Source organism: Papaver somniferum, chromosome 7 (assembly GCF_003573695.1).
Source record: "Papaver somniferum cultivar HN1 chromosome 7, ASM357369v1, whole genome shotgun sequence".
Lineage (NCBI taxonomy): Eukaryota > Viridiplantae > Streptophyta > Magnoliopsida > Ranunculales > Papaveraceae > Papaver > Papaver somniferum.
This window is the reverse complement of record NC_039364.1, coordinates 33,246,840-33,260,670: the sequence shown is the minus strand read 5'-3', so window position 1 is coordinate 33,260,670 and position 13,831 is coordinate 33,246,840. Positions and strand designations below refer to the sequence as shown.

At 34.2% G+C, this 13,831-nt stretch overlaps 1 long non-coding RNA gene across 2 annotated transcripts; it reads right to left on the bottom strand.

Annotated features, from left to right (window-relative positions):
* Positions 1-1,847: 1,847 nt before the first annotated feature.
* Positions 1,848-4,587, bottom strand: LOC113300652. Of its 2 annotated transcripts, XR_003335863.1 has the most exons (3): positions 2,896-4,587; positions 2,167-2,760; positions 1,848-1,946 (listed from the first exon to the last, which is right to left on the bottom strand). It is a non-coding gene; the product is annotated as an uncharacterized LOC113300652 (long non-coding RNA). The 2 variants fall into 2 exon arrangements; XR_003335864.1 differs by lacking the exon at positions 1,848-1,946 and having other exon boundaries at positions 2,154-2,760; positions 2,896-4,585.
* Between the last annotated feature and the right edge of the window lie 9,244 nt (positions 4,588-13,831).

Sequence of the window (13,831 nt, the reverse complement as noted above, 5' to 3'; positions counted from 1 at the left end):
AAGACCATCTAATGGTGGAGATTGATTGCTTTATTTTCAAGCAGACTTATCTTGAATCTCAAATCAGGTTTTCATCTAAAGGTAAAATATTGAATGCTTTGTAACTAAGCTATCTTAGCTTTGATTGAAAGCAATCCTTATTTGAAAGACTATATAAGGGAGAACTCTACCAATGGGAAAACCTAATCCCCACGCTTCTATGTGTTCCTAGTTGCGTACTAGAGTCGATTCTCCTTTAACCTAGGTTTTCCAAACCATTATAGGTTAACGACTTGAAGACTTTATTGGGATTCATGAAGCCAGATCCATCTATTTTCTCTGTAGTTGCGTATTCTAATCTTACTTGTTCTATCGTATTGACTTTTATCTTCTCTAAGATTCACTCGAGATTTATCTCCGATAGGTAAGATATAAAAGTAATCACAACAGTTCTTCGTCTCAGACTCTTGTGATTCCGCAGTAACTTTTCTTGTTAATCAGTTGGGTTATTGTGAGGTGACTAATATATCTAGGCTGCTCTTCTCAGAATCACAACAGTTCTTCGTCTCAGACTCTTGTGATTCCGCAGTAACTTTTCTTGTTAATCAGTTGGGTTATTGTGAGGTGACTAATATAATACCTGATTATTAGTTGGTTCCTGTTCACCTTGATGTTATCAAAAGACCGAACAAAAACCGAATAAAGAATAGAAATATTTGTGGGAGACATATTTGTTTATAAGTCTTCGACTTTGGGTCGTAGAAACTCTTAGTTTTGGGTGAGATTATCTAAGGGAATCAAGTGTGCAGAATCCGGCGTGGTTCTAAAGGCGTAAGGAACTCGACTGTGCCCTAATCGGTGTGAGACTTGGTTAGGGCTAAACTACATTAAATTACGAAATTAACTTGTAGTAGGCTTGCAGACTGTAGCGGCTTAATACAATGTGGTGTTCAAATATGGACTAGGTCCCGGGGTTTTTCTGCATTTGTGGTTTCCTCGTTAACAAAATTTCCGGTGTCTGTGTTATTTCTTTTCCGCATTATATTTTTATATAATTGAAATATCACACTTGTGCGTAGTTCAATCAGTTGATAAATCCGACCTTGTTTGTTGGATAGAACTTGATTGACACTTGGGCATTGGTTTTTGGCAGCGTCCAAGTTATTTCTCATATCAATCAGGCTCGCAGATTTCTATCTGTTTGATTTGTTGATTGTATTGAGAAAGAGATATAAACTCTTTGGTGTAATTCTTGATTGAGTCTCGCTTTTAAGTTGGTTCTCTCATAATTACATTGGAGTTTAGTCCATACAGACCTCCGAACAAATTATTGGGTGTAGTTGTTATACTCCGCTTTTTCAGAGAAATTTTATGCAGATTTTCCATTTTATTATTTAAATCTTTTATTTTAGTAAAGATGTTTCGGTTTTCTAAGTAATTTTGCTGAATGTTTCATTTTTCTATTTAGTTTCAATGCATTAGATCCTCTAACTTCAGTTATCCAGTTTTTCTCACGATCTTCCCAGACTCTGACAATCTTGAAAGATTTATTATTTAATCTATTTATAGGTGTCAAGCATAGTGGGACTAAGGTATGATCCCATTCTAACAAGATGCTTCACAATGGCATTAGGATAAATATCAAACCAATCCGGGGAAACAAGGACTATATTAGACCAGCTGAAAGGTAGTCCTTAGTAATTAAGGACAATGAGTCCTAAATTTTGCATAAAATCATGTATTAACTTAGTTTCACTAGAGTTTTCCATTTTAATGTTACTATGCCGTGCTATCATTATTCCTTTCGATAAACCTATTCTAGGTACATAAAATGCATCAGAAAAGCGTCTTACTAATTTTTCCATATTTTCAAGTTTAACCTTTGTCTCCGCTAAAAAGATTATGTCTGGCATCTGTAATTTCAATAAGTATCCCAAGTGATTTCTAGTGATTCGAGGCCCAATCCCCTGCACATTCCATAAGATTAATTTCATTGTTCTTGTTTTGTTATAAAAACAAGAAAGTATAAATAGTATTTTACTAACGCTCTGAGATAAATATGTCTGTAGCCTGAAACAATTATCTAACAAGATGTATACTGTTGTGAAAGTATGGTCAAAACATATTAACGTAAACTTCAAATTACGAGAAAAAAATAGTTAAAAGGTTATCAGTTTTTGTAAGAACCTGATTATATATATCGATTAGGTTTCCATCATTTGCATTAGCATCAATAGCAGTTGTTTCAATATCCAAATTGTTTCCTTTGTAAGATATTTCAGTACATATGTCAGTCCCTTTATCAAGAATAGCTTCACTAGTATTGCGAGCTTCTACAGTAGAGGAAGATTTTCCCAAAGTGCAGTTTTCTGAATTTCCTACATCAGGTTGATCTTTACTAACTTCCTCTGCAAACCTTAACATAGCCAAATTGATATCCTTGTTACGGTTATCCAAATCCATTCCATCCATATCCACATCTTCAACTCTTCTTATTTTGTTTGCTCTTTCATTTCCTTCTTCCTTAAAGTATGTGTTAACGTATCTTTTTTGAGATACTGGTGAGTTGTGTAGACCCCATACATTTTCTTTAGATTCTCTCACTTGATGATTCTGTTGTACATCTCCTTATTGAGTATTATCAGTATCTATTTGATGATGTTGTATTTCTATGATTAATTTCCCCAGGTTGATAATTTCCTGCTTCTTGAGCCTCTTGAACTTGATTTTGTTCTTGTGGATTACCAACTTGTTCTTCTTTATCACCAAAGGGATCAACTCCTTGAAGGGATAAAACAAGTACGATTAGCCTTCCATATTAAAAATTAAACCATAATAGTTTTTGTTGTGATTAAAGACATAGTAATGTCAACATGTAACAGTTGGGAATCTGAGATATAAGATAGAAAATCTCACCCTTTCTCCATCTTCCAGATTTAGCTTAACCTTTCTGCACAATGGGAAGTTGACATCCACTCGAACTTTTTCTTTCATCACTCCTGTTGGCTCTCGATTATACATGGTTATAACTTCACCATTTTGAGTTGCAACCATCAGTAGGATATTATCTCTATCCAAGTATGCTCTCAGTCTAAACTTAATATTGAATACTTCATACTGGAAGATTGTACTCTGCACCACCATGTCACATTGCAATGGCAAAAGAATCTTAAGATATCCTCCAACTGAATGAGGTCTTGATCTTAAAACCCTCTGAAATATTTCTCTACTGTGAATCCTAAAATAATAACATTCCTTATGTTGGCATTGATGACGACCACTTGATTAGCGACATCCCAATTAACCCTGACTAAAAAGCTAACTGCTGATCTAGGAACTTGCATGTTTTCTCTACAGATATAGCCTATTAATGCATGTGACTCGAAAAACCTTCCTCTTGTCTCAAGAGAGACATGTTTGGTAGTTCTCTTGGAAACATTACAATTCTTGTTAAATTTGGAAGATAAGCCATTGATATTGGTAGAATGGGAGGCCATTGAAAATACAGTGAACAAATGATGTTTTGAGTTTGTTTCTTGATGAAAGGAAGAATACTTGTGTGAAGGGTTTTGAGAATTGATATTCTTCTGAATATATACAATTAAAATGAATACATGGTAAATTAGAGGTTCATGCCAAGTATTCTTTATGCAAATATTTTTGATTTCTTGTTCAAACTTGAAGTTAATTAGACTAGATTGATCTTGGGCTCAAGAAAAATTCTGATGATAATCATTATAGAGAAGAGTAAGAGTGTAAGACCAAACTTTCTTTTCAAAATTTTGAGGACTTGCCTTGTGTAAGATGAAGTAAAATTCATCTTGATCACAATCTTCTCTGAGATGCTTCTAATTGACAATTTTCTTAGGAAATGACTAAGATGCCTTTGATCCGCCACTGAGCCATGCATCTTCTAAAACCCTAGATCACCCAATCAGATTTGGGTTTGAGAATCGGGAAAAATCTGCAAAGAGAGAAAAACAAAAATCACGAGGGAAGAAACTTTTAAATAATCATAAAATTTTGCCGATCAGAAAATTAAACAGATTAGGGGAAGGATTAAAGATTTGTTATCTAAATATGAAGTGGGACTAAACAAAGAAAAAATCTTGTTTTATTGGATTTTGTGGAAAGAAATCATGATTGAGCTTCAGGTTAAAGAAATTGAAAACCCAATTCAGAAAAACATATCTTGATCAAATAAGAGGAAGATAGAAAAAAGATTAACAAAAGTAGAGATTTTTTAGGAATCGATTCGCTTATCTCATGGATTCCAGAGGATTTTTGAGAAGAAACTGGTGGATCATAGGGAAACTGAGTTAAATCGTTGGCGCCCGATTTGCAGATCCAAAGTAGGGTTTACATCTTGCCTCTAACCTTTGACAAATTATATTTTCTCACCACTAGCCGAACAAATCTAACTTATATCACCCAAATTTAAATATTTATAAGTTGTTTATTACACATTTTCTTATCCTATTCAAAATATGCCTTGTGATAAGATTCAACCTGAGTATTAATATCGTTAAAGATATTGGGTAATTAGTTTAAGGAAAAGAAAAACCTCACAAGTTTTATTTCTTTTTTGTCTAAGGTAATGTTGTAGTAGCAATGCCGCCATTGGAAGCAAAAAGAAGTTATGCCAAGTTGTTCGATCTATTCCACCAGAAAAAACCATAGTCAATCGATCCATCACAAAAGCTCTATGGTTTAATCTCTCTCCCCCCCTAAAATCATGGTCAGTGGTTATATGAAGACCTTCAAATAAAAAAAAGGTGGTTCATGATTTTTGTACTAATTATAATAACTTAATATCAATTGAAGTTTGATATTGTGTATGAAGCTTCTCTTTGCTAATACCTTCGAGCACGTATAGAAAAAATAACCACCTTTGGGTTTGCCATACTTTCTTGATTTCCATTGATTCTTGGTCGAGTTTGTGTGAGTCAGACCTAGTCAAGACAAGTGGAGACGAGTATCACGGTAAATTCATATCTCACCAAGGTTGTTGATAATGGCTCTTTTTACAACCGAGACTGAGAAACTCGCCAAATATCGAGCGAGATGGGAGGTTGACCAGATTAATCACACTATTAATGGGCCCGAAAATCCAAAATGTGTGGCCCAATATCAATATATATATATATATATATATATATATATATATATATATATATATATATATATAATACTATAAATACTTTTTCTTTATACTTTGTAATCAACTTCGGTAATAATGTTTTTATTAAACACATCCAAAGAATAATAATCTCTTTATCATTCTTATCCTCCAACAGAATCAAAACAATTCAAGAAATACAAGTTAAAAGTTTATCATCATACACTATATTAAAGATATTTAAATACTTCTTCTTCATATATTATAATACTTTTAAGATTCAAAATTCAATTTTGATTGATTAATGTTCTTTTATGTTAACGATCAATAAGATATTTATAATTATAATGTTATCTTTTTTAAGTTCATCATCATACACTATATTGATTGTTTTTCAAGTTAAAGAAGAAGAAAAACAAATGAAGGTGATGATAATCGAAGAAGAAAATATTATAGAAATAATTGTTTTTATTGGCGTCATCTAAAACCGAGTTGCCTTATCTTATGGAGACAATAATGTATAATGATTCCAATACTAGTAAACATTTCTGTTGGCTCTGAAAAAGCGGGGGTATAACAACCACACCCAACAATTTGTTTGGCAATATGAGAGGACTTACTCCAATACACTTTCTCGAGAATCAACTAGACAGTCAGACTCAATCTAGAATAAATTATATCAAAGAGTTTAATATCTCTAACTCTTAATTCAATCAGCAAATAGAAATCTGCGAGCCCGATTGAATATAAGAGGAATTACTTGAACGGTACCAAAAACCAATGTTCAAGTGTCAATCAATGTAAATCAACAACCGAAGGTTAGATATTCTAATTGATTGATCTTAACGCACAACCTGTGATATTTCAATTATATAACAAAGAATAATGCGGAAAAGAAATAATACATATACCGGAATTTTTTTAACGAGGAAACCGAAAATGCAGAAAAACCCTGAGACCTATTCCAGTTTAAACACCACATTGTATTAAGCCGCTACAAACACTATCCCACTACCGATTAACTTCGGGCTGGACTGTAGTTGAACCCTAATCAATCTCACACTGATTCAAGGTACAGTTGCGCTCCTTACGTCTCTGATCCCAGTAGGATACTACGCACTTGATTCCCTTAGCTGATCTCACCCACAACTAAGAGTTGCTACGACCCAATGTCGAAGACTTGATAAACAAATCTGTCTCACACAGAAAAGTCTATAGGATTGAATAAATCTGTCTCCCACATAAATACCCAAGAGTTTTTGTTCCGTTTTTTGATACATCAAGGTGAACAGGAACCAATTGATAAACCATACTTATATTCCCGAAGAACAGCCTAGTATTATCAATCACCTCACAATATACTTAATAGACTAGTGAAACAAGTTATTGTAGAATCACAAACGATGAGACCAAGGTGTTTGTGACTACTTTTCCATTTTGCCTATCGGAGATATAAATCTCAAGCCAATTTTACACTTGCACTCAATCACGATAGAAACAGCAAGATCAGATCACACAACTACAAGGAGAATAGTTGGGCCTGGTTTCATAATCCCAATGAAGTCTTCAAGTCGTTAACCTACAGGGTCTCGAGAAGAAACCTAAGGTTAAAGGAGAATCGACTCTAGTTATGCAACTAGTAACACACAAGAGGTGTGGGGATTAGGTTTCCCAGTTTCTAGAGTTCTCCTTTATATAGTTTTCAAATCAGGGTTTGCAATCCAAGTTACCTTGGTAACAAAGAATTCAATATTCACCGTTAGATGAAAACCTGATTCAACCAAGCTAATATCTTTCAACCGTTAGATCGAACTTAGCTTGTTACACACAAATGAAATGTACCCTCATATAGGTTTATGTAACTGTACCCAAAGGTGTACACCATATTGGTTCACAAATAGTTAACCAAGGTTAGCCGTATGATTACTCTCATATCATCCTTATTCATCTTAACCATAAATAGTTCAAATGACTCAAATGAAACTAGTTAAAGAGTTTTTCAATTGCTATATTCTCATGGATTTATACAAGAACACAATTGAAACAAAATCGGTTTGATTCACTCGAATGAATACATGAACATTATAGCCATGGTTTGCAAAGATTGCATTCCTTATTGATAAATGTTTAGGTTCATGTACAACTGATTCTATAATTTAACCACTTAAGTATGTGTACGGGTATGCGTACTTAAGTAACCGGATTTGAGTTTGGTTTAGTTTTCAGCTCAGCAGAAATTCACGGACGTGAACTTTCCGCCAATATGCGTACGGGTACGTGTACTTTAGGTAACCGGATGAGTTTGGTTTGGTTTTCAAACTCAACAGAAATTCATTGACGTGAACTTCCGCCAGTATGCGTACGAATACGCGTACTTTAGGTAACCGGATGAGTTTGGTTTGGTTTTCAAACTCAACAGAAATTCATTGACGTGAACTTCCGCCAGTATGCGTAAAGGTACGCATATTTACCCAGTCTCCTACAACCTTTTTGTATACACACAAGTATGCATACTTTAGGCTCCCGGTTTTGGACGTATACACTAATGTGCGAACACACTATGCTTATTTCCAAAGATGGTTACAAGATTCTAAAATATTTGTTTCAATCATTGAAACATTCTTCTATAATGACAATAACCGTTTTCACACACTATTCAAAGCAATTTTCAAGATATTGAAATAATCATTATCGAAACATTCCAAGTCTTACACCAAATGATTGTATCACACAAACCATGTAAGATGTTACTCGGTAATTTTCTCATGCTATAAGACGAACTTGGTCGAAGCGAAAGCTTACCAACACATATTTTGAGAAATATGTAAGCGAGATATACTCAGCTCGAAATCTCAAATGTGTATAAAGAAAACTATATCGTAATACAACTTATGTCTCAATTATAGGAGATAAAGTAGAAATAGACTTTCCAAGTGATAGATGAGTTTAAGTCTCCACATACCTTTTGTCGATGAAGTTCCAAAAGATCTCCTTAGTAGTTCTTCGTATTCAAGTGATAGACGCCGTGAAGTCTAAGCTCAACTACACAAACTATGTGTTAGAGCATTGCTCGGTCGAACTCGCATGCGTTGCTATCTCAAGCATGTTTGTCAATGTTAGTGATCAAAACTATAAGTCTTGATTTCTAGTCTACTATATCTAAGGTCTCAGACTAGGATAGAAAGTGTAGTTGAGCTCAAGAACTCCATGGAAATCATCATACAAGACGAAGGACTACTCAAGGAACCGGTGGATCTTCATCGACTAAAAGGTATGTGGAGACTTGAACTTGTCTATCACTCAAAAGTCTATTTATCTCCTATCTTGAGACAAACGTCGTTTTGCTATATAGAATTAGATTATACATATTTGTTATTTCGAGCCGAGTTTATCTCGCCTATCTATTTCTCGAAATATGTGTTAGTAAGCTTTCGCTTTAACCAAGTTCATATTTACCTAGTGACGAAAGTCATGACAAGTTTCAATCACTTTGGAAATTGCTTACTTTGACGAAATATAGTTTGTGAATAACAGCTATAGAATATCAACGTCCTCTAAGAATGTTCCACTGATTGAAATGAGAGTTTAGATTATATAACCATTGGAGGATATAAGCATTGTTGTGAAAACACATATATGTATAAGTCCTTATTTCTTGAACCGAAGTTTGCGAACTTTGTTGATCAAGAGAACCGACATGGTGGCGTGAGCCAAGTCCGCGAACTGGCGGAAGTTCTTTTCCCGAGAATTTCTGCTGGAGTTTGTGAACTCCGTTCGGGAACTTAAGTTCGCGAATCCAGACCGCGAACTTGAGTAGGTTATATCTAAAAACGATGTTTGTGAACTTATTCTTATATAAACTAAGGAATGCAAATTGCAAAACGTGGCTATATAGTTCATGAACCGATTCGATTGAATCAAATCGTTTTTGCTTCGATTGTGTCTTGGGTAGTTGCATAAGATTTCCTTGCAATTGAAAAACTCTCTAACTAGTCACTTGAACTAGTTATGGTGAAGAATAATATGGTTGATATGAAAGTGATCATATGGATAACCATTTGGTTGACTATTTTTGAACCAACAAATGTACAAGTTTGGGTACGGTTACACAAGCCTAGAAACGTGCATTTCATTTGTGTGTAACAAGCTAGTTTTCGATCTAACGGTTGAAAGATATTAGCTTGAATCTAAATCAGGTTTTCATCTAACGATGAATATTGAATGCTTTGTTACCAAGCTAACATTGATTCCAAACCCTGATTTGAAAGACTATATAAGGGAGAACTCTAGCAACTGGGAAACCTAATCCCCACACCTTCTGTGTGATACTAGTTGTGCTAAGCTAGAGTCGATTCTCCTTTAACCTTTGGTTTCTTCTTCTAAACCAGGTTAACGACTTAAAGACTTCATTGGGATTGCGAATCCAGACCGATACTACTTTCTCGTAGTTGTGTGATCTGATCTTGTTGTTTCTATCGTATGAGTACAATTGTAATAATTGGCTTGAGATTGATGTCTCTGATAGGAAAGATATAAAAGAAATCACAAACACTTCGTCTCATCGTTTGTGATTCCACAATATCTTTTTTCGCTGCGTCGATTAGGATTATTGTGAGGTGATTGATAATACTAGGCTGTTCTTCGGGAATATAAGTCCGGTTTATCAATTGGTTCATGTTCACCTTGATTTATCAAAATACGGAACAAAACTCGTAGGTATATTCGTGGGAGACGGATTTATCTATTACCATAGACTTTTCTATGTGATACAGATTTGTTTATTAAAGTCTTCGACTTTGGGTCGTAACAACTCATAGTTGTGGGTGAGATCAGCTAAGGTAATTAAGTACGTAGTATCCTGCTGGGATCAGAGACGTAGGAGCATAACTGTACCTTGGATCAGTGTGAGATTGATTGGGGTTCAACTACAGTCCAGACCGAAGATACTTTGGAGTAGGCTAGTGTCTGTAGCGGCTTAATATAATGTGTGTTCAATCTGGACTAGGTCCCTGGGTTTTTCTGTATTTGCGGTTTCCTTGTTAACGAAATTCTGGTGTCTGTGTTATTTCTTTTCCGCATTATATTTTGTTATATAATTGAAATATCACAGGTTGTGCGTTGTTCAATCAATTAGAATATCCGACCTTTTGGTTGTTGATTTAAATTGATTGACACTTGGATATTGGTCTTTGGTACCATCCAAGTTATCTCTCTAGTATTTGATAAAGACTCGCATATTTCTATTTGCTTTAGTATATATCAAATCGAGAGATTGAGATATAAACTCTTTGATATACTTTTTATCTAGATTGAGTCTGACTGTCTAGCTGATTCTCTAGAAAGTATATTGGAGTTTGTCCATACAGATTGCTAAGCGAAATATTGGGTGTGGTTGTTGTACCCCCACTTTTTCACTATGTCCTAGTCCGAGACATCTATAAATAGGCTAGAAATCAAGACTTATAGTTTTGATCACTAACATTGACAAACATGCTTGAGATAACAACGCATGCGAGTTCGACCGAGCAGTGCTCTAACAGACTCAAAAAACGGAAACTAAAGATAACATTGATTGTTGACTCTAGAATCAAGTTGCCTTATCTTATGGAGACAACATGACTGAAAACAGAGGCATTTATTGACTCCAAAACTTGGAGCCAACATTGGTTGTTGACTCTAAAACCGAGTTGTATTTTCTTGTGAAAACAATATATGTATGTTTACTCCAAAATTCTTGATACCAATTATCCCATGTTCATGGAGTCGATAGTGATTAGTGACTCTCCAGAGTCACAATTTTTTATAAGGACGAGAATCATAACCTAGTATTACATTTATATTTTTTTTATCGTTGCAGAAGACTAGAACCACATCTTATAATTGAAGAAGATCATAATCAAATCCTCAAACTAAATATTTAAAATCATTTACAAACCCTAGTTTATCTATATTTTGCATTTTGTTTTTTATTTCTTTGTTTGATTCACGTTTGATATTATGAGAATACTACGATAACGATTTTGCTTGAATTTTTCTTTGATTCTATATATTTGAATTCCTAGAGTTTCTTTTCCAGGGGTTCTTATTTCTGAGAGAGAAGGAAAAAAATCTAATTTAAAAATGTAATAATAGGTGTAGATAAATATATCCGGGAAGCTATTTTAGTAATGACAAAAACCAGGTCTAAAGAGTGTGTATATGTGGATGGGTGGAGGGGTAGTTTGCAGTAATATTATAGAAGGGGTAAGTCTCCAGAGTTATTTAATTTAAAGTTCTGTTGATTATAAACCTAACCAATTGTGTATCGTGCTTTTCAAATGTAAAGAGAACATCCTCAACCAAGTAGGTTTCAATTACAAACTTATTCAATTATGAATATCGTTTTTTCAGATTAAAGAAGGTATTAACAATCAACAAGAATTTGATTATAAACCTAGTCGATTATGTATGATTTTTTTCATAAGTAGTAAGGATATATTCATAATCAACTAGGTTTTTATTTAAAACCTAGTTGAATATTTATAGAAGTTGCAAAAAATGCTAGGTTGTAAATAAAACCTAATTTTGTGTAGAAAATTAACGCGGGGAATCGCCCTGCACCTGCTCGAGAGGCTCCATTTCTGACAACACAAAACGTATAAAGTAAAAGATGATGTAATAAAGTAAATACATAAAAATATAACATTGATATTAAATATCTTTGATAAACAACTTATTCATTTCTCGGGTCATATGTGTTAGAGCATTGCTTGGTTGAACCCACCAAGCGTTGGTATGTCAAGTTTGGTTGTCATATTTTAGTATCACAAAATTAAAGTCGCTTGATTAAATGTACTAGAGTCAACTTAGGTTAGATTATACTAGAAAGTCTAGGAATGTTGAGACATACAAGTATTACTCTGAAGACCCGAAGACCGTGAAGACGTATCGACTACAATGAAGACATCATCCTTCCACTTGAGGTTAGTGATACCGACTTGACTTGTTTCCATTCCTATCGTTTCTTTCAAGTCGTTTAAGATTGAAAATATAACATGCGAGGTTAAATTTAGTACTCTAGTATTATACTTGTCATTTTAGTATGATCAAAGTGTCAAGGAAGAATATTTGATTACGAAGTATAACGATTATCTTTTGAACTTCGTAAATGTGACATCGACATAATCTATGTAACTTGTTACTTGATTATGTGTTGGATATAGGTGTGATTTCATCCTAGGAAACTATGTTTGATTACAAATGTTTAAAGGAATTACATATACGAAAAAACTTGTTTCGTAATCAAAAGGAAATCAGTAGGCGTTTTGGTCCAGTTTTCATTGAAGATCTATTGGATGACCTATTCGAAACTAGGTAAAAACTTTGGTAGAACCGATATTGACTTATGTTGAGAGTTATGGTAGAACTGGTCTTTACCTAGTTTGGGATACATGGTAGAACCGATCTTAAGTTATGTTGAGAGTCTTGGTAGAACTGATCCTTACCTATATTGGGATACTCGGTAGAACCGATCCTAGATATTGTTGGGAGTCATGGTAGAACCGATCCCTACCTATATTTGGAGACTTGGTAAAACCGATCTTAACATATGTTAGGAGTCATGGTAGAACCGGTCCCAAGAGCAAAATCGATCCTCTATATTCACATACTACTTTACGGTTTTGTGTGAGTTTGGAATTAGGGTTTGCTAAATTTGAAAGTTCCAGATGTCGATATAATTTGAACATGGATATAATTCTTATCTTTTATTATTCAAAGATATTCCTTGATACTCAAGGTGATCCTAATCCGATATATTGCGAATCTTTTAATTAAGATTTTCGATTATATGTTTTTGATTTTCCAGAAAATCAAAAACATATATCCTGGAAAATTATATTAGTTAAGTGCTAAACTAATATTAGTTATTTTTTAATGAGAGATTTCAGAATTACAAGTTGGATATTAGTTGGAAATATGAAAACCGAAATTAGGTACTTATTGAACATCTTGAGAAGATTTTCGGTTTTGGAATTTCCTTGTTGTCCAAACAACCTTGGTCTATAAATAGTTTGCATTTTTTTCAAACTATCCTAAGAGCTAGGAAAACTTCATTTGTGTTATTTCTGGTGGAGCCGTCTATCCGGAGAGGAAAGTACCATAATTAGGCGAAATCTCTTACGACCGCTCGTTTAAAGGCTTCTGTCGGATCAAGAAGCTCGTAGAGTATCGTTGGTGGGAAGCTAGATAATTGCATTGTTATTTTAGTTTTCTATTATTGATTTGATTGAATAACGGTTGTTGAAACTTTGATTGCACCTAGTTTAATTATTCTTGAGAGACTTCTCTGCCGACATAAGGGTCACTCAAACTAGATCAAAGTATTGACGGGATCTTTAGAACTGTTTTTAGATCTAATGACAACTTGTAATCATCCATCGTTAACAGACTCCGTTCTGTGTATGATCTATCATAAGTGGATTCAAGTTTGTGGTGTGCAGGTACATAAGAAGGCAATTAAAGATTTGAGAAACAAGAAGATTTTTCTTATTGGTTTTCGTATCTCGTGATTAGTGCACACATCTTGATCGGTTGGGATCTGACTTAGATCTGATTTATATTTGATAGATTCGATCATAAAATCGAATAGTTCGACAACTATCATTTGGTGGTATTCTTCAGTATCCGAATCTGATAGTTATGAATCTAAATCTAAGTTAGTGATTTGGATTGATCTTACCCGACATAGGAGTT